Source organism: Poromitra crassiceps, assembly GCF_964638095.1.
Source record: "Poromitra crassiceps genome assembly, chromosome: 9".
Lineage (NCBI taxonomy): Eukaryota > Metazoa > Chordata > Actinopteri > Beryciformes > Melamphaidae > Poromitra > Poromitra crassiceps.
Window position 1 is genome coordinate 20,332,128 of NC_139630.1, and position 22,329 is coordinate 20,354,456.

General features: G+C 43.2%; 1 protein-coding gene and 1 long non-coding RNA gene across 2 annotated transcripts in view; one reads left to right on the forward strand and one right to left on the reverse strand.

Annotated features, from left to right (window-relative positions):
* The window catches only part of LOC310782428 (exostosin-1), a gene marked incomplete at both ends in the record, with an annotated part of 539,881 nt that overhangs the window by 183,794 nt on the left and 333,758 nt on the right, over positions 1-22,329 (forward strand). The gene's annotated exons all lie outside the window — the stretch shown is intronic.
* LOC310781932 lies at positions 11,832-14,118 on the reverse strand. The gene is made up of 4 exons (XR_014552994.1): positions 13,995-14,118; positions 13,380-13,441; positions 12,223-12,352; positions 11,832-12,073 (listed from the first exon to the last, which is right to left on the reverse strand). It is a non-coding gene; the product is annotated as an uncharacterized lncRNA (long non-coding RNA).

The following is a 22,329-nucleotide window of genomic DNA, read 5'->3' on the forward strand; positions in this document are numbered from 1 at the left end:
CATACATACATGTATGTATGTATGTATGTATGTACTGTATATAATACATGTATATATATATATATATATATATATATATATATATATATATATATATATATATATATATATATATATATATATATATATACATGTATTATATACAGTACATACATACATACATACATACATACATACATGTATGTATGTATGTATGCGTATATATATATACCATACTGGCTGCCTCCTTGCTTTTTGTGGTTGTAGAGTTGGGCTCCATACAGTACAGCACATTGTAGACTACTATTCACTGTAGTAAAACCTGAGATTAGGAACAACTGTAATGGTTGCCTCCTTGCTGGATCTGCTTGTAGCTTTGGGATTCATTGCTGCCGTACCGGGTGGAGGAGGAAGTAGAGACCAGCTGTTATGCGGGTGGAGGAGGAAGTAGAGACCAGCTGTTATGCGGGTGGAGGAGGAAGTACAGACCAGCTGTTATGCGGGTGGAGGAGGAAGTACAGACTAGCTGTTATGCGGGTGGAGGAGGAAGTAGACCAGCTGTTATGCGGGTGGAGGAGGAAGTAGAGACCAGCTGTTATGCGGGTGGAGGAGGAAGTAGAGACCAGCTGTTATGCGGGTGGAGGAGGAAGTACAGACCAGCTGTTATGCGGGTGGAGGAGGAAGTACAGACCAGCTGTTATGCAGGTGGAGGAGGAAGTAGAGACCAGCTGTTATGCGGGTGGAGGAGGAAGTAGAGACCAGCTGCTATGCGGGTGGAGGAGGAAGTACAGACCAGCTGTTATGCGGGTGGAGGAGGAAGTAGAGACCAGCTGTTATGCGGGTGGAGGAGGAAGTACAGACCAGCTGTTATGCGGGTGGAGGAGGAAGTAGAGACCAGCTGTTATGCGGGTGGAGGACGAAGTACAGACCAGCTGTTATGCGGTTGGAGGAGGAAGTAGAGACCAGCTGTTATGCGGGTGGAGGAGGAAGTAGAGACCCAGCTGTTATGCGCTATGACAATATTAATTATGTTTCTTTGAAGACTATAGTACAAATGTTGCTGGTATCCAGGGGCACTATTGCCGTTGTGGCAGTAAGTGTGTGTTTCTTTGGCTGATAGGTCAGTAAGTTTAGAGTGACCAGACTAATAGCATTGGAGTCTGTGGATTCGCAGCTTTCATTTGATGTCTTGTTGGACTTACTGGTGCAAACAGGAAAGAATCCAACCAATTACCACAGAAACTGCGACGGTACTTTTGCGGCAGTAGTGCCCTCGGAAACTAATGACAACTAATAATAATGATATTTGTTGAATTTGTAAAGAACCATACCTGCTGCCTTCTTGCTGGTTCTGGTTGTTGAAATGGATTTCTATCAGGGCCGCTGGAAGTCTTTTTAAGTAGGGGGTGCGCCGCCAAAAGAAATCAAAGTGTTTTGGACGTTTGCATATTTTTTTGCCATATTTAGAGGAATATCAAATTTTAAATTAACATTAGGATTATACTGTTGTGATGTAATTATTCAGTATTTTCTCCTTTTCTCACTCACTTTCATGTCACCACCTTCTCTCCCTTTAGGTCGTTTTACACTACAAAAGACAGCAACACAGGCAGAAACACTGAACTTATTATTATATTTTATTATCTTGTTATTATGAACCAAACAACAAATATAACATCTCCATCCTCTTTGCTTTGCTCATAGTCTTCAACTAAACCATAAATATCCAGTATAAAACACATTTGAATCATATATAGCGTATATAATTAAAAAGAATTATTGACATTACAATGCCAATACAAAACAGCAGAGGGTGCTGCAGCACCCCCACTTCCCACGGCGCTGATTGCTATAGCAGGAACCAGAGCCTTCCTGGTGGAGGAAGAACGGAATCAGATTCAGATTTTGTTTGGCACAACATTTATACAGTAATATTTATTTATTATGCCTCCGCCAGCGATAGCCAGGCCGGAAGCATTATGGATCCGGGTTGTCCGTCCGTCTGTCAGTCCGTACGAGGTTTGTTAACGCGATATCTGAGGAATGCCTTGACGGAATTTCATGAAATTTGTCTCAGACATCGACTTGGACTCAAGGATGAACTGATTACATTTTGGTGGTCAAACTTCAAGGTCACTATGACCCTCATGAACGCCATTCCCAAGTTCGTTAGCGCAATATCTCAAGAACGGCTTGATAGAATTTCTTCTGATTTGGCTCAAACATCGACTTGGACGCAAGGATGAACTGATTCCATTTTGGTTATCAAAGGTCAAGGTCACTGTGACCTCTCGAATGCCATTTTCAAGCTTGTTAACGCGATATCTCAGGAACGTCTTGATGGAATTTCTTCGAATTTGCCTCAAACGTCCACTTGGACTCAAGGACATTTTGGTGGTCAAAGTTCAAGGTCACTGTGACCTCACACACCAAATTTTCAAGCTCTGTAATGCAACATCTCAGGAGCGCCTTGACGGAATTTCTTCCAATTTGCCTCAAATGGCGATTTGGACTGTAGAATGAACTAATGGCGGAGGCATAAGTCCGCGTTGCGGTCGTTCTAGTTTTTTAAGTTTGAATATTTTTTGCAGTTTAGCAGCAGATAATGTTACAGTTATACAGTGTTTACTAGTTAGATGCCTTTACCTTCCATTACCAGGTATGCAAGGACAAGGTATGCAAGTGGGAATGCAAGGATGTATGCGAGGACGGGGTCTGCAGGGTCTGCAAGGACAGCAACCTAAATTTAACAAAGATACAAATGTTTATGAACACATAACATCACAGCCACTCAGTAATAAAACATTGTTCTGATTCCTCCATGTCGTAAGTTCAATTGTATGTTTGAGATAATTGATATATTAACTAGAAGAGACCTCCGCCAAGGCCAATCGTCCAGTCTGCTATGATATGCACATTTTGTGAGTTGGATCAGAACGCTGACCCACCCATCCCCCAGCAACTCCCGCTACCCACCCCTCAATCCCCGGCGCTCTCCGCCCTTCTTATCCCTAGCCACGTCCACTTTTCCTTAGCCCCTCCCCCTTCCCTGACCACACCCCCTCACACCACCCAGAAACACCAAGCAACTCCCCCTACCCACCCCTCCAACTACGACTCTCTATGACCTTCCTAGCCCTAGCTACTGCACCTTTTTCCCTAGCCCCGGCCCTTTCATGAACATGCCCCTCCCACCACCCCAGATACACCTTGCCACTCTCCCTACCCACCTCTTGAACCCTGACTCTCTACGACCTTCCTATCCCTAGCTACTGCCCCTTTTCACTAGCCTCGCCCCCTCCGACCACCCACATACACCTAGCCACTACCCCTATACCCACCCCTCGAAAACCAACTCTCTACGACCTTCTTATCCCTAGTTATGGCCCCTTTTTCCTAGCCCCGCCTGTTTTAGAGGCTTTGCACCAACACCAGGCCGGCCGGCTCCCGGTGCAGATTCTGGGCCTTCTGGGTCCGGCTAGGCCCCTGGCCGCTTCTGGATGACACTTCTCTGATGACATCATCACTGCAAGATGACATCACAATGCCATCGGTGACATCATGGAACAAGTGTTCGATCCATGGACATATTATAAGATGGACTGGGCATTGGTCCCGTTCAGTGAAGCCGCTGCATGTTAGATCGCCGCTCTGGCGGTTGAATCCAGTATTAGGTCACAAGGCCCGCCTCCCCATGTTAGTGGATGGGAAAATCACAACCGAAATAATCACAGTATACGTCAGATAATTTTTTTCCAAAGGTGGTTTGTATCATTTTAGATAGTCATTATCATGCTAATGCCTGTGCAAGTGGTCATTTTTCTGATCAGTTTGTTTTTAAGTAGTTATTTGATAAAAGGGATAAAAATGGATGATTGACAGCTGTGGCAGCCAGTCTCAAGCCGTCATTGGCTGGACAGGCTCTTCACATTAGAGATCTATCGTCATAGACAAGACACGCGGCTTCATCGTTATCTACGCTGCCTGGAGGTCGGGGTGGCTCTGCTGGGTGTGTGGGGCCGGGAGATGGGCTCTTAGCCTGGGTAGTGCAGGCCTGGAGGTCGGGGTGGCTCATGGGTTGGCTGTGCTGGCTACCAGGCATATCAATGGAGTGCAATAAAAATAACATTGTTTTGAGAAAGGTGCACGAGGAATTAACGTTGGTTGGGGACTGAAGTAAGTTCAGAAAATATGTGTTTTAGGAGTTACTCCAGCTACGTTATAGGTACACAATGGTTTTAACATGCAGGCTAGCAATGGCGTTAGCCGCTTTCGCTAGTCAGCTGTTTTTCATTATTTATCGGCTTAATATTACTATAACTTAACAACCGATAACGATAGCTGGAACAACACAATAATACACATATTTTCAGAACTGAGGTTGTCCAACTGACAGGAAATGTGTTTTAACGTTAACTCCCGTCCCGGGTATAAGATGAGGCCTAGTAGTACACAAGCACCGTTAGCTCATCGCTAACGGGTTAGCATCACATACAAACAGACGTTTTATTTTTTGTAGGCTATTAAAGCAACAAACATTTTTATATGCATATCTGGGGTAAATGCTTTGACTGTGGGGATGTTCATTCTTCACAAGCTCCTCTCTTAGTAACGATATACCAGGCAATAGACCAGGCAGCCTGGCTCACGCACTGGGCTAACGTTAGGTTGGGCTGCCCTACACACACTGTAGGCTACCGGGGGGGTACAACAACGTAGCCTCACGGTTAGATTTGTTAAACCAACATTTGCGCCAAAAGAAATGTAATCATAAAGTTAATCAAAATGCCACGGAAACATTAGGCTAATCAACACAGAGCTGAATTTCCCCCAGTGAGAGGCTGAGAGCCAAGCAGCCCTGGCTCCTCTTCCGGGCTGAGAGGCTCCTCTTGCGGGCTGCTCTCAGAGCACGGGCTGAGAGCAGCCCGGAGGTCTGACTTGTCTGGCTGATACAACTCAATCTCCGACAACGGAGAACGTTACAGGCGGCACTACCCACAACACTATACCAGCAAACAACGTTGCGTAAAGCGTCAAGGTTAGATTTGTAAAACCAACATTTGCTCCAAAAGGAATTAAATCATAAAGTTAATCAAAATGCCACGAAAACATTAGGCTAGCTTAGTCAACACAGCAATCCCCCCAGTGAGGCTGAAGGTGAGTGAGGCCTGCCTCCACTTCCGGCCCGGGCTGAGAGCGCTGAGAGCACTCGGCAGCAGCCCGGAGGTCTGAAATCTCCGACAACCAAAATCAGATTTTCGTACAGGCGTCATTTTGATAAACTGATCTCATAGTGGGAATCTTCCTGGTTACTTTTGGCGAGACAAAAAATATTACAACTTAAAGTGTCATATTTACAGAGCTAAACTGTATATAAATACACAACGCACTGTGCGCATTCTAGAAACAGCAGCTCTACATAAGAAAGTTCAGAGGGGCGTGGAGCTCTCAGAGGTTCTAAATCAAGGGAGCTACTGCGCAGACTCTGATTCACTGATCTGGCCGGATTTTGGCTTCAATAAAACATACAGGGAAGAGATAGGGACACTCTCTCCATTCATATATGTCAGTGGTTCGATCGTACAAGTGTCTTAAAAAGTGACATCACTAGCTGGGAATGAGATGAGTTATGACATCACCAGAGATGTCATATCCAGGCTAGCATTAGGCTAGCATGGCTAAGTAGGACCAGTTCAACAGTTCGAGTTGGAGGCGCTGAACACCCAGTTGGCCGGCGGGTTATGGGAGGAAGGGACCTCCCAACACACTCTAGCGAGTGTGCCTGTATCAACGCAAGCTTCAAGATCTGAACCAGGCTCAAACCCAAACATAGAGAACTCGCAAACCCCTGAGAGAGAAGAGCCGATTGCTGCCAGTGGACTAAGAAGACAAAGGTCCGGTCTTCTCAACCCCGCAATGATGTCTAGAACACCGCCCCTCCCCTGCCCCGCCCCAGATCGGCGGCAAAATTTAAATGGTTCTTCCTTGGCCCCTCCTACACCCTGCCACCAAGTTTCTCGAAAATCGGCCCAGTAGTTTTTCCTTTTAATCGTGCTAACAGATTGTTAAAATGTGCTGAAAATGTTCAAAAAGTACTAATACACTCACAGAAATCATTTCACCAAGTTTTATATTGAAAACTCAGACCCAAAAAGGACACTCACTGAAATAATTTCTCCAAGGCTGCACGTCTGCATCTGGGAGACGGTTGCCAACTTTGGTTGATGATGGACAGTGTTTACCATGTTTTTCAAAAACACTGTAACCATGGTAACAGGGTTTTAATGATAATGAAAATTTGAAATGGTACGGTTATCGTAAGGAATTTTATCACAGTTATCATTAAAACCGGTTATCGTTACATCCCTAATTGCGTGCAAAGATACTTTGACCACGACTGCCAGAGGTCGCTGACAATCTTATATTGAAATAGGCCCCTGACAAGTGAGGTAGTATATGGATGGAATGTGGTAGTGTTGTGTGTGTGTGTGTATGTTTGTGTGTGTTTGTGTTTGTGTTTGTGTTTGTGTTTGTGTTTGTGTTTGTGTGTGTGTGTGTGTGTGTGTGTGTGTGTGTGTGTGTGTGTGTGTGTGTCCTCATCTCCCAACTGAGTTGTCGCAAGAGAGTTTGAGTTTGCCTCGTAAACCAGCAAGTCACGTGAACTCACATGTCATGTTGTTCTACCAGACCGTCTGGCCTTAAAGGACAATTCCGTTTTTACACCCCAGACCTTATTTCCAGCTTAAAATATGATGTTTTACTCACCCAAATAACTTTGGTTTCATTCGGATTCCCATAGAAGATATTTAGCTCAGAGTAGGCTCCTCAAACAGGCTATAACGGGCGCAAACGGGGCAAGCTGCATGCGCTCTGCAAATAACACATTTTCTGTCACGCCGCGGTCCATATCCTCATTATATGATCCATTAAATAGATAGGACTTTGGCGGACACATTGCACATATTTTGAAAGTGGAAACCCATGAGCGTCCTATCTGCTGGATGTCATCCAGTCTGCTTAGAACACTGCTGCATTGAAGCTAAAACTAAGGAATTCAAAGCATGCTGTATTATCCTCATTCCTTTATCTATTAAAATACAGTATCACGATTGATTAGATGACTTTATTATTAGTAGACATTTCCTTAATGTTAATACACACAAAAATAAAGATTGATCACAAGTCCTGAATGTCAAATCCAAGTCAAGTCTCAAGTCTTTGAGGACAAGTCTCAAGTCACTGTGTGGGTGACTTAAGGACGGCTTTCCCGTGGGGAATATGAATATATATTAAATCTCACGCCGCTAAGGTTTTCGAATCCGTTGAAATTTTTGAAATTGGTTGTTCACAGCCAGAGCTATCAACCAAAATCCACTCTGTGTGTGGGGGGGGGGGTGGTGGAGGGGAGGGGCGGGTGCGGGGACCCGAAATCCTACACTTCCCACAATGCACTGGGCTCGCGTGGCCTTCGAGTCCACGCCCACCCCTCAGGCATTTGGCTGATATCAAACTCCAGTAGGTGGCGGTAATGCACATATATGCTTGCCAACCGCCGTAAAACTCAAAGAAGAAGAAGAAGGCTTAAAAAAAAAAAATGCCTCCAAATTGCACCAAATTTAAACGGTAGTATATATGTCGGGAGATGTCTTCATAAAAAAAAAATCATGCATTTTAAGGCATTTTCCTAGGAGTTACGCGCATCTGATGTTGTAACTATTTCATGTAAAAATGTGTAAAAAAGGGTACATTGCTCAGCGTTGATTTCGTAACTTCAACGCACCTTCTACTAGATGTCAAATTTGACGAGCTTTCCAATGCCGCCAGTCCCGTGTCTGGAGGTGCTTCCGTTCCCGAGATATGGTTCTTTGCAAGGAGCTATGGGAAGCTAACATTAGCTAGCTACCTAGGCTAGGCGGTGAAAAAAGATGGCTGCCTTTTCTTTTTCTTCAGGACCTCTGAAGGGGCGTGGAGGACCTCTAGAGACGGGACCATAGCGGCACAGGCCCACAACACTTGTAGTTCATAGGTGCTCGACTTCCGCAAGGCGGACTTGGCCCAGCTGACGTAAAACGCGTCGGCTGGGCCAAAAAATATGTGAGAGATGGTTGATAGCTCTGGCTGTGAACAACCAATTTAAAAAATTTAAATGGATTCGAAAACCTTAGGGGCGTGAGATTTAATATATATTCATATTCCCCACGGGAAAGCCGTCCTTTAAGTGCGACTCAAGTCAGTGAAAGTCTCAAGTCCAAGTCCAAGTCCCCATCTCTGATATATATATATACAGTATATATATATATATATATATATAATATTATAATATAAATATATTTATATTTTTTATATTATTATATTTTGTATATATTTATATATATGGATCCCAAGTGTCTTCATCATATTAGAGAAATGAATGGAATCTTTTTCTTCTTACCTTTTCACAGATTGAGAGTTGAGTTAAAAGGCTGTTGTGAAAGACAGCAAACTGAAGAGTGTGAGATCTCTGATATGAAGCTTGACTTCTGACAGTTGAGAGCTGAGTCCACCCATCTTTATGGGCGAGGCTGGCTTGGTTTATGGGGGGCTACTTTGGAGGTTTTTTCCTCACCGTCTGTCTAGTATTTTGCTGCACAGACATTCTCATTGGATTTTGTAATGTATGGCTGTATGTGAAAACAAACTTTGATCTAATCTGGACCAGGAGCCCCAAGGCAGTGCACACAGTGCTTCCTCCTTTGATCACTTCCTCCTTTCACTCAAGTATTTTATGAATTTGAAGAATAGTGTGACCTAGACATAAGAGTAACACACTTGATTCATATGTTGCAAAGTTGTGGAGGTTCGTAGAGTGAGGTTTTTCATTTCCAGACATAGCATAATATAATTTTTCATAATAGACCATTAACACCAGATCCAGATTGTTCATTGGCTTCTGATTTTTTTTAAGTGGATTTACATTGTGTTAATGCTGAAATCATTCCATGTCACATTTGGAGTTGTAATGCCATCTTCGGCTGCTCAGAGTCCTCTTTGAACTTTCCTATGTGCAACAGTCTCTTGACACAGGGAACAACTGTTGCCAAAAAACTCATTCTGAAGGAATGGAAGTCGTCTTCTTCACCCTCTTTCCAACTGTGGTTGATGGACATGACCTCTGTTATACAGATGGAGTTGACTTAGGTTCATGAGGACCAATTCACTTAAAAAGTTTTCAACCATTTGGGACCCAGTTCTAACATACCTCGATGAGGTTAGGGGAGACGGATGACTCGCATAATATCTCTCACAAGCACATAAGCACCTTATGCAGCTGGTAATTATGCTGTAATATGTAATATTGATGATATGTATGTTTGATTTTTATTTTACTGTGTCTGAGCGTGTTTGTCTTTCTTTACATTGTTCTGAATTTTTTTTAATAAAATATTGAAAATTCCCAAACTATGGGTCGGGACCCAATTTGAGTCGCGGACCCGTGAGGGTGGGTCGCCAACTGATCGTCATGGCAACTCATTACAGTATGTTTTTTTGTGAGTTTGGGTCCCAGGGAGACACAATGTATCTTTTGGGTCCCAAGATGAAAAAGTTTGGGAACCCCAAACATGAATTATTGTAAACTCAGCGTAAAAAATGAACGACATGAAAATATCTATGAAACAAATGTCCATGACTTTTCCCAAACTTTTTCTATAACTTTTCCGTGATCCTGCCTGAAAAAATGGTGATATGATATTTTTGCCATATCGCCCACCCCTATTCCAAAGTTAGGAAACATTTTGGTGAGGGGAAATCTGGCATGGCCATTTTCAAAGGGGCCCCTTCCTTGACCTCTCACCTCAAAATATCTGAATGAGAATGGCTTCTATGTAAGGCTGCACGGTTTTGGGGGTGGGAAATGTCATTGCAATGTCTTTTTCCTGTGATATATATTGCGATATGGAAAAAAACTGTAATTTTCACCAATTCACACGAATAGATACAGTGGGCTCTATCGTTGCAGCGGCGCAGTTTCTAGGCCGAACGCCAGCCGCAGCGCAAAGCAGTGGGCGTGGAAAGGCGCACTTGATATCTTGGTATCGGCGCTAAACTCAGCCTCAACCATTATAACCACGCCTTTTAAGCGTAAAATTATGCATTGTCCGCTCATTGGAGAATTGCAGGGAAGAGACACACGCTTGCCTTTTAAGCTCCAATTCCTGGACAAATCCGGTAAAACCAGACAAAGCCAAGGGCTCCGCCGCCCCCCCCTCCCTTCATCCGGTCTGTCTATCTCCATATATAGGCTATTATTCCATATTATTATGCTTCTCAAACCAATAACTGCAGTTAAAATACTGCAAGCATGTAAATACGCTACACTATAGCAAGACCAAAGTGAAAATAATTTCTAAATGCATCTGATAGAAAAAAATATTGCCTATGGCTGGATGTCATGAGATTAGATGGCCAGAATGATATCGTTTTATCTCTCCTCCCCCACTGCACGATGCAACATCCTCTGAATGACACCTATCACTTTTACTGGATCTGATAACTTAATTCTATTTAATTTACAGGATTTTATTATTGAGTAATAGTATTTTATTTGGCCTATATATGCGTCCCCCCCACCCCCTGCCCACAGGCTCTGACAAATATGTTCATTCTCAATAAAATCTTCAGTAATCAATCAGAGGGGCTTTAAAAGCCAGATTGGCAGCAGCTGGCGCAGTGTGATCAATATGGCAGACCAAAACCGATCCACTAAATTCACAGCTGAGGAGAAGATGGTGCTGGCGAATCAGGTGATATATCTGTCCACCATTCATTTTGAATAGCTACAAAACAACTCTTTACTTAAGTTGTTTATTCATCTATCCATTCAGGTTCAAATGTACCATCGCGCACTGTTTGGGGAGGAGAATTACCCCGCCGACGCCCCGCGCCCAGTCCTGGACCGCCTGAGTGAGCCGCCCCAGGTGGCCGTCTATGCGCTGCGCTTGTTCAGCACCTCGGACAGCTCCGCTGCCACAGACGGGGGAAACATTTGGAAATAATTATAACTTTCTATGCTTTGCACACAGAAAAAATAAATACAACAGACAATTCTGTAATGAATAGCTGTAATGAAGAGTGGGGTTTGAAGAAGCGCTACACAACAGTTGATCCAGTTTCTCTCTCTCTTTCTTTCTCTCTCCCTTTCTCTCACATTAAACGATATACATGCCTATAATGTCAATTATCTGAATGAAATAATAATACATATTAATTAGGAATATTAGTAATATTAGTAGCCTAGCTAATTTCGGGGGGGGGGGGTAATAAAACGTAGAGCTATATTACACATAAATGGGGATTATTATGATAGCCTAAACTAAATTTATGAAACTGCATTACAGCTTCACCCAAAAAGCCTGAGAAGGGTTGCAATCTTATATTCTATTGTATTCTAAAGTATTTTTTTCTATATATTGTATTCTCCATTCACTTTCCTGTCCCCGGTGCACAGAATCCTGCTTTAGGCCAGCTTTTCAAAAGCGCAAAGCGCTAAAAGTCGGCCAGGTCGGAAGATGGCTGGAAGATAGTAGTACGCCGGTATTTAGCGCCGCCACGCCCACTTCGGCGCATTCAGGGACTCCGCCACGCCCATTCGGCCTAAAGCGCATTTGGCAGCCTAAAGCCTATTGCTATTTTCCCGAAACAGGCGCAAGGCACGTTTTTTTGCGTTTAAGGCCCGTTTTAGCGCCGAAGGCCTGTGGGAGAATAGGGACCAGTATATCAAGCCTTTTTGCCTGGCAGCTGGCCTAAACCTGTTTTTAATTGAACACACATTTAAGAACAGAGAAAAACTTGCAGAGTATCAAGAATGGTACACCTTTTCATTTTTACATTTAGCCCTCTAACAGAGCATTTTCATGAGACAAAATGAATATCAATGTTCATCATCATTTTGAGATCAAATGACAGCAATTGATTCACTTTAATAATGACACAAATGAGAGTTGGGTTGACTTCTCATAATGCAGATTTATTCAACATCACTCCAGTGAGTCATGGAGACATGAGAGGACTAGTATGTTAGTTAGTCAATTTGTTACTCGCATTGCAGAGCAACAACCTGGTGGAGGAAGAAGGGAATACGATTTAGTTTTTTTTGCATCTTGAATCTTTTTCACAGTAAGTAGTTGGAAGTGTTTACATGATAACATTTATAATATGTAGGTTCTTTGCATGTTGAATATTTTTCACAGAGTTAGAAGTCTTTACCTTCACTTGTAATGGTGATGGCAACATGGGTTATGGTGATGGCAACAAGGATGGTGATGGCAAGGATGGTGATGGTGATGGCAAGGACGTAGGCAAGGGAAGCAATTCGCCAGGCAAGGAAGGAAGCAACCTAAATTTAACAAATATAAAAATGTTTATGAACACATGACATCACAGCAAATCAGTGTCATACTTTGTTCTGATACCTCCATTTTATAATTTTAATTATTATGCTTGAAATTATCGATATATTAATGAAGCTCTATTTGTATTTTGCATGTTTTGTTAAAGGGTGTGTTTGACATGCAATACAGCACTTAATAACAAAATCAGACTGCTGCCAGGACTAAATTAACAACCCGTTCTCACTCCGAGCGCGTAGCATATTGACGCTTTGTCCCGTTCCTTGTGCGTCGCTTGTTACTAACATGGTAACCTTTAGCGACCCATGAAACGACTTGGGCTTTCCGACTAAACTCAATGTAAACCCATGGAAGTCATCTTTGGCAACTGCTCCCTCATTAGCCTAACTGCTCCCCCATTAGTCAACTGCTCCCCCATTAGGGTCTGGAGGAGCTAACCTCTCCCAGACCCTAACCCTAAACCTAACCTCTCCCACCCCCCATGCCTAAAGCTAACCTCCCCCAGACCCTAACCCTAACCTCTCCCACCCCCCATGCCTAAACCTAACCTCCCCCAGACCCTAACCCTAAACCTAACCTCTCCCACCCCCACGCCTAAACCTAACCTCCCCCCAGACCCTAATGGGGGAGCAGTTAGGCTAATGGGGGAGCAGTTGCCATAAGCGTCAAAGATGACTTCCATGGGTTTGCATTGAGTTTAGTCGGAAAGCCAAAGTCGTTTCATGGGTCACTCAAGGGTACCATGTTAGTAACAAGTGATGCACAAGGGACGGGACAAAGCGTCAATATGCTACGTGCTCGGAGTGAGAACGTGTTGAAATTAAACATTGGTTAAAATATTTAGACTGGTAGATGAATAAATTCAAGTAAGCAAAAGTCAGGTTGTTGCACGATATAGAATGCACCCCTTACTTTATATGTGATCCACTTCATAACTGTATCTTTCTATAGCATTACATTTTCCTTTATACATTTTATAAAGTCATACATGTTCCAAAACTGAACCTTACTCACCTTCCCCAGGATCAACCAGGACAACCAGCATCAGCACAGCGAAGGCCACGGCACACTTCATCCTAAAAACAAGAACCAAACTAAATCAGACACATTTCAACTCAGTTCCAGTCTCAGAAAAACTCACTGAACTAGAACAATATCAGGCTCTACCTGGGCCCATCTTGAACTAACATCTCTATCTAAAAAAAAATAATAATAATAATAATAATAATAATAATAATAATAATAATAATAATAATAATAATAATAATAATAATAATAATAATAATAATAAATCTCCAACTACTTTCTACAAGTGCTACTCTATTCCTTAAAAAAGAGATTGTGTTGCATAGTTGACAAAATGTGATACGTCGCTTTGGATAAAAGCGTCTGTCATATGACGTAATGTAATGTAACAATATGACAACAAAACCATTAAATATATTCAACAAATTTTGGTTCAGGAACATTTGTGAAGATTGTTTTGTTTTTTAATTTCATTAAAATTTCTAACCTATAATCCGGACTACAAATCAAAAAAAAAAAAATTGAATGTCCTTACTTGGATGTCTCCCAAGCACAAGGTCATCCTCATATTAGAGAAATGATGTTGGAATATTTTCTTCTTACCTTTCCACAGATTGAGAGTCGACGTTAAAAGGCTGTTTTCAAAGACAGCAAATTGAAGAGTGTGAGATCGCCAGGTGATGTGAAGTTTGACATCTGACAGTTGAGAGCCACCTTTATATGGGTGAGGCTGGCTTGGTTTATACGTGGCTATATACTTCTCCTTTTGGTTGATTTCCTCAAAGGATAGTATTTTTTATAGACATACACACAGTCATTGGATTTCATAATGTAGGGCTATGTGGAAACAAACAACATTGATCATTGAGCAAGAGCCCAGTGAGTCCACAAGGGATACAAAAAATAAAAAAATAAATAAAATAAATAAATTAAAAGATTAAAGTTAAATTCAATTCAATTAAATTAAATACCAAAGTAGCATGAGGTCCATAATGCAGACAAAGGGTGACCAGTTATTGGCCAAGGAGAACATAGATTTGAAAATGGTGAATGCGTTTGTTTGCTCGGATACCGGTAGTCCACTTGGTTTGGGGTGGTGTGAAAGCTCAAACGACCTCTAGGGTGGAACAAACAAGTGAACTGTGGTCCGCTTGAAAACATGGGCCTCGGTTTGCTTCCAAATGAAGCCTGGCACGTTTAGTTTGTGGTGTGAAAGCAAACCGGACTAAACACAAGAGCAAAAATATAGAAAACAGCAGTGCAGAGTAGAAGGCGGTAGAAGGAAGCAAAACAAATGCGCACACATGCGTGTAATGAGAGACAACGATGTGTTGTTGTTGTTACACAGATGACGACGCGCACACGTCACTGACCTAAAAATATGGACAGAGCTATCCCATTGATTTTGGTCTTTGAAGTTGATTCATTGGCCATCGCCATCTTGATTTTTCACGGGCGAGTTATATAAAAAATGACCCCCCCTACAGTTGTTAAAATGTTAAATCAGCTATATAGACCAAAACCGTGTTTTGCCCGCGACTGGAAAAGGGGGTCCGCTCACTATGCCGCCCGCCCGCAGTGCCGACAGCCCGGGAAGGGTTAGGGGTAATGGTTAGGGTTAGGGGTTAGGGTTAGGGCTGCAGCCCACCACACAGGAGCTCCAACTGGTCCACCGACATGCCGCACGCCGCCTCGCTCAGCTGGTTCTGCTTGTGGGCTATCGGCATTGCAGGCTGTCGGCACATAGACCCGGCACCACTGGAAAGATGTTGAATCCAATACAAAGTCGGGCGTTTTAACATGGGGGAAATGTCTACTGCCCCCGACCCCCAAGTGGGGGGGAGTTTAGGGGTTGGCCACTGGCACACATACAGTACTGTGCAAATCTGTGCATCGTCATCTGGGTAACAACAACACACCGTTGTCTTTCAACAGGGCTCGCCTTCTCCTTCGCTCTGCAGAATGAAATGTTCAACAGCTTGCTGCCTCATCTGCTGCTCATATTGGGCACATTCTTCTTGTAAAATATGTATTTGATAGTAATACCAAAGTAAAACCCTCTATCTAACCTTGCCCTCAGTCAGGCAAGAAGGCGGCGGCGGGATTTGGGTGGTGTTAACCACCAGAATTATTCACAGGTGTGGCCTGGCAATGCCTGGGCGTTACATCAATCAAACCAATCAGATTCCCATCTTGCAGTCCCTGTAATACAGTTTGCGTGAGGCATATCCCCATGCATAATTTGAATCTATTGACTGTATATATTATCCCTATCTCATAATGACACCATCACATCATACCTGTTCAAAACATCTGTGATTTGATGCAATTCGGGTTATTTTGTTGACTGGGGTGGGACAATAGAAACGTGTTTGCAGCGCAGAAACGGCGGAGACAAAAGAAAAGATGGGAGGATTTAGAGTGGACTCAATTAAAATTTGGTGAAACACTGAGCTGCCGACTCGTTTCGAGGACAGAGAGAGATGGAGAGATCAGATGATGCCCACCCTCTGAGGTTTGAATATGAGCTGCCTTCCGGGCTCCGCCTTCGTGCCCCCATAGTTAAAAAGAACAGATACAAAAATTCCTTTGTGCCTGTCTCTATCAGAGCGATGAACGCTGCTGGGGTACAAATGTCATGTCTCCCCATCTGCTGTTGCTGTTATTTTATTTATTTTATCCTTTTATCTTTATTTATTCTTAGGGGTACAGTACAGTATATCTGTATTATATACTTTCTCTGCCCTTTGGTCTGGACCATGGTTTTCCTTTGTGATTGATACAATGATACATTGTAGCTCTTTCTTGCAATATAAATGTGCCAAGAGTGAAGGCAGTCACTCGCCACACTGCACTTTGCTACTATGCACTTTATGGGCCCTATTCTCCCACAGGCCTTCGGCGCTAAAACGGGCCTTAAACGCAAAAAAACGTGCCTTGCGCCTGTTTTGGGACGATATCAATATGGCTTTACGCTGCCAAATGCGCTTTAGGCCGAATGGGCGTGGCGCAGTCCCAGAATGGGCCAAAGTGGGCGTGTCGGCCTTAAATCTCGGCGTACTGCTATCTTCGCACCTGCCGTAAATTTAGCGCTTTGCGCCTTTGAAAACCAGGCCTATTCAGTGCGCCAGTGCTCTTCTGCTGCCTCTCCCCTGTCACCCTTCTCTGTCTCTCTCTGAAACCAGGCCTATTCAGTGCGCCAGTGCTCTTCTGCCGCTTCTCTGTCACCCTTCTCTCTCTCTCTCTGACTCCCTCGCTCAGACAGACACAAGCAGCACCCAGCTTCCCATAGGAAATAGCAGTTGTAAGTTTACTGCCTGTGAATGTCCCTGTCCCAGCATGCAATTGGGTCCTCCATTTCGCTACTAAATAGCAACCAAATGAGCCGAAATAGATATAAAAGGTAGATCTAAAATAATGTGTAATGGTAAGACAACCTGCAATTGTAGAACATTTCAATATTGGACCAAATAAAACATCGAAATGAAACACCACCCTATGTGAAACATATATGTCCTCTTGAGCCTATATATACTCTGTGTGGATTTAACGTGATTTAGATAAGTGACAGCGGAACGCGCTTCGGAAGCTTCTACTGTCATCTGCTATACTGTGATGTCCGCTCCAATAACTTGGCCCTACTCCACATTTAGTTTTACAATAAAAACACATTTATGCAATGACTTTACATAATGTAGGCTATATTTATGTGCATCATCCTTCCTGCAGCAGGCGAGAGAAAATGATATCTTTCTGGACAAACTTTCACCAATCTAATAGGCTATATTTTTCTAGCTGATGCATTTAGAACATTATTTTCACTTTGATCTTGCTATAGTGTAGCGTATTTACATGCTTGCAGTATTGAAACTGCAGTTAGATTGGTTTGAGAAGCATAATAATATGGAATAATAGCCTATAATGCAGACAGACAGACTGGATGAAGGGAGGGGGGGGGGGGGGGCAGAGCGTTTGGCTTTCGTCTGGTTTTGCGGGATCACTGGAATTGGAGCTAAAAAGGCAAGCGTGCGATTCGTTTATTGCAGTTATCCAATGAGCATGACAGTGCATAATTTTACGCTTAAAAGGCGTGGTTGTAATGGTTGAGGCTGCGTCTAGCGCCAGCACGACGATATCAAGTGCGCTGGTCCACGCCCACTGATTTGAGCTGCGCCAGGCGTTCGGCCTAGAAACAGCGCCGATGCAACGATAGGGACCTATGTCTCTACTGTGCACTTTAGATCATTGCTACTGTTGTCATTTCCACTTTAACTGTTGTGTTGCACTTTAAACTGCTGCTCTAGACTGTTTTTATAATGTTTTATTGTCTTATTTGTTGTACTTTGTACTACGCTTTTTGCAACCCAAATTGCCCTTTTGGGACACTTAATAAATCTTGAATCTTGAATCTTGAATCTTGTGACAGATCGGCTGTGATGCCAACGACCCTCCGGGTTATAGCAGGTGAAGGTGAATAGCCTATTGCAAGTAGGCTACAATGTATAAGTTTTCTCAATTAATTTACCATAACCCCTCCTTGCGATGTGATAAAAGTTTCTCAGTGAATTATAGTTGATTGCCTGACCGAATAAACTGCAGGTTACCCAATTTTAGCATGGTGCGGATTCGTGTGGATGGCTGCCTGCGAAGCCCGCACTGCTCCGCAGTCTGCACCACAAAATAATGTATTTTACCGGACAAATCTGAAACCTACCAGTCACGTTTCAATAACAGTCCATGTACAAACACATGTAAATACAGCGCTGTGAAGTGCGGACTCGCTGGCTGGCTCACTGCACGAGCCTCATGGCAGAGGACCGGGAGGCTGCCTCCAGGCAGGCTGAAGTTTCCCAGCCGAGGCAGCATGTCTTGAAGTGTCAACTAGCCTCGGTAAGAGCCGCAGTAAATTACGATATTCCTGGAATGCGAGTTTAACAAGCCAGTTATATATCCTTTGCATTCTACATTAAATATAATGTAGCTGAATCGCTTGGTTTGGAAGTGGGCGTGCCTTTGGCTCTGGATCGAATTTGAATAGGACATTAAAATTCTAATATGATACAAACAATGTTAGAACAGTAGTGGTTTAAGGATAAAGCTCCAGCTGTGTGCTGTGAGACAATGGTCTTTATACTCTTCCATGCCTATTCATAATTGCAGTAGTATTGAAAGCAATGGAGCATGGAATTAATACTGATTGAAAGCAGGTAAGGGTGACTGTTATATACATTTACTTATAACCAACTTTGGGTACAGATGTAGACTCTGTGTGCTCATATTCGGAAGCCTGGGCCATGTACAAAAATTTACCATTAGTGGTCTGAACATTGCTGGCATGTCTAAGAGCAAAGCCAAACAGCTTGCTAAATATTGCTCTGTTTCAGCTGTCATAGGCAGCATTGCTGTGTGGAGCAGAAGGTGCTATGTGTACCCTTAGGGGCCCATGAAATGTCTAACCCGTTATATTTGATTCCCTGTAATTTTAATATAATTTGTGGAAGCAAATAAAGAATTCAAATGTGTCTGTGTGTGTGTGTGTGTGTGTGTGTGTGTGTGTGTGTGTGTGTGTGTTTGTGTGTGTGTGTGTGTGTGTGTGTGTGTGTGTGTACTGTATATATTATACTACTATTATAGGTCCCTAGGTATTCTTTGTTGCAGGACACTTCCTAGAATAGCCAAATGACAGAGAAGTGAGAGAACAGTCTGACATGTTTCCCATTAAACAACTTAAGAGTTTAAAAGTATGTTGACAGTATGTGAGGTCTCAGGCTGTCCCCATCACTGTGACTATGTGATTAGATTGATGATATGTAATGCTTCCTCCTGCCAGATGATGTGAAATTCATCAGTTTTCGCAATAAGTTGTGAAACCATATTAGTGAGTCATTCAAGATAACAAGCTTGTGAAACTTTCTCAACCACTTCTAAAAGCATTTTGTAATAGGCACAATAACCTTTATTTGTCTAGCAGATTTAATAAACATGCAGCTGAAAGTGCTTTAAACCAATAGAAGGCAAACAAAAAATGCAGGGCTCTTCAACCTTTTTTCAGCCGAAGGACCCATTGGTTGATAAAGAAGCAGAGCAGGGAGCAGATTTACAATTTAAAAAATAAAATAAAAATGTGTTGCATTTTAAGCGTGGCCTATAATAACATTTATAATCCAGCGCACACCAGGATATCAGGATTGACACTTATTTGTATTAATAGATACTGTAACATAACAAAAAAGCGAGACGCGAACGTGTTTCGCATTATTGCTTCATCAGATTTGCTTTGTAAATAATTGTTGTGAATGAAGTCGCTGCACACCTGAATGTGTGACAGGTGCGTCGGAGGAAGATGCAAATTGAAAACAATAAAGAAACTCCTGCACACTTTCTCGCCTTCTGCTTTGGAGAAATTATTATAAATAGACCTTTCGTCATCAGACCAAAACAAATATACAAATATCATTCACTTCCATTGTACATGAGTTGCTCAAATCAAGTGTCGCTTTGTGATACCGTTATGGTGTTAAGGTCTTACATTCCCATAAAATGAATGTCACTGTGTCCAAACATAGGTAACTAGGTCACATAGGCCCAATATTCTCTGCAAGCTATGGTTTCTCATCTTACGCTTGGTTCACACCATAAGCATCTCAGAAGCAGCGCTGAGGCAGCGCTTCACGGAATCCTCCAGCAACAGCCTTGCCATTCACACCAGAATCACTCTGTTTTGCTCCACGCCTCGCTCCGTTTTGCCCGGCGCTGCCCTGCCTCCGCTCACAACTTGCACTGACTTCATGCTTGGCTGCTAAAAAATAGACCAGAAGCTGAGACTATCGCTGCAGCACGTGTGCAGCGTCGCGTGGCGAGGCAAAGTGCTGCGGCTGGTGTGATCGGTGTTGCCTGTTAACCAGGACGCTGAAATGAAAGTGCCTCCTGTTAACCAGGACGCTGAAATGAAAGTGCCTCCTGTTAACCAGGACCCTGAAATGAAAGTGCCTCCTGTTAACCAGGACGCTGAAATGAAAGTGCCTCCGCGCTGCGTTGCTTCAGCGTAGGATTGGCGTATGGTGTGTTCGGCCCTTTAGTCCTACAAGTTACAGTAGCAGTGTGCTTGGACTATTCTCATTTCTGCATGCGGCTATATTCATCAGATTGTTATTGAAGCACCAAGCATTTTATGAACTGAGCAGTTTAGACAAAGTTAGTCCAATTCTGGGAACTTGAAGAGCGTGGTGCAGATGAAAAAAAAATTACAGTTAGGATTCATGATTCTTATGAAAATACCCCCAAAAAACTAAATTAAAACATGCCCCCAGGGCAGAAATATGGAGGAAAAAGGTGGCATTATAATGCACACTTGGGCTACTGTACTTACTGTAATAATAACAATATACAGTCAATGTGTACAGCAGAAAACCTTCCAAAACACCAGATGTAGGATAATTATCGTATTTGTACGATAATTTACCACCAAAACCAGAGCCAGATTAACACCCCCAGGGGCCCCGGGGCACTGAAGCTCCCAGGGGCCCCCCTACCCATCGTCCGGATGTTTGGATGTTTTTTTTCGCCATATTTATCTCATCTTAAATTAACATTAGTATTATACTGTTATTATGTCATTATTCAGTTTCTGAGATTCAGTTTCTCACTCACACATAGGCGATTCTAGGCTTTGCAAACAGGTAGCACCAGCAGGATAAAAATATTAGTCTGACTGGGGGGTTTCTAGGGGGGGCTGTGCCCCCCCTGGACAAAGAAATGTTGTACATTTTAAAGTAAAATGCATGAATCTGATGCACTCTGAGAGCAAAAGGAAGAGGCTAATCTTCACATTAATATCCTCTTCACTGTGCTGTGGCTTTACAATGATGAAAAAATAATTGACATGACTTCCGGTGGCGCAAGGCACGAGATGGCAGCGTAACTTGAGTGCTCCAGCATTGGCCTAGTGAAATCCCCGTAATTCAAAGAACTTTGAACATTAAAACATGAACAAAGATACCGGAAAGAAAGGGGATAAATCCCAAAGAGTAAAGGGTGCTAGTACTCGATCGCAGAAGAATGGTAATACGGCGGAGAATGGAAATAGCTTGGACGATGAAGTACAAAGAGAAAATGGCGGCCCGGGGGAGACTGGAGAAGAAAGAGAGACTTCTGCCCTCACTCTCGATTCTATCCGTAAAATAATGGGTGAAGTTATGTCAAAGGGGATGTCTGAACTCCAATCAGAGGTAAAGAAAGAACTCGGTGAATTCCGTTTCAGTCTCCGTGAAGACATGAAAAAGCAAATGGAGGAGCTAAGGTCCGACATTAACCTGAAACTACAAGACGCGACCGGGCAAATCCAGGGAGCAGTCGAACGCATGGGCGAGATGGAAGACAGAATGGTGGACGCGGAAAAGTGGGATATAGATGTCAAAGATACCCTCGTCCAGCTACTTAATAACCAGCGGGCGCTGCAAGATAAAGTCACCGACCTGGAGGGCCGCTCCAGGCGTAATAACATTCGGATTTTTGGGATACCAGAAAACGCAGAGGGTACGTCTGTCATCAACATGGTTGAAAACTTGATAAAGACAGAGCTGGGATTCACACCAGGTCCCGGACAGACGGATGATTTGGGTATTGAAAGGGCCCACAGATCGCTTGCCCCACAGCCCCCACCGGGAAAACCACCGCGCTCTGTTGTGGTGCGTTTTCTAAAATTCACAGTCAAGGAGAAAATCTTGAGTGCGGCCTGGAAGAAGAAAGATACTCTCTTTCAAAACAAACGTGTGTACTTTGACCACGACTATGCGGAGGAAGTCCAGAAGAAAAGAAAGGAGTACATCCCGATAAAGAAGAAACTGAAGGAAAAAGGCATTCGCTTCCAAACCCCATTAACCCGGATGCGCGTCCATTTCAACAGCGGGATTGCCACATACAGCAGCGCAGCGCAAGC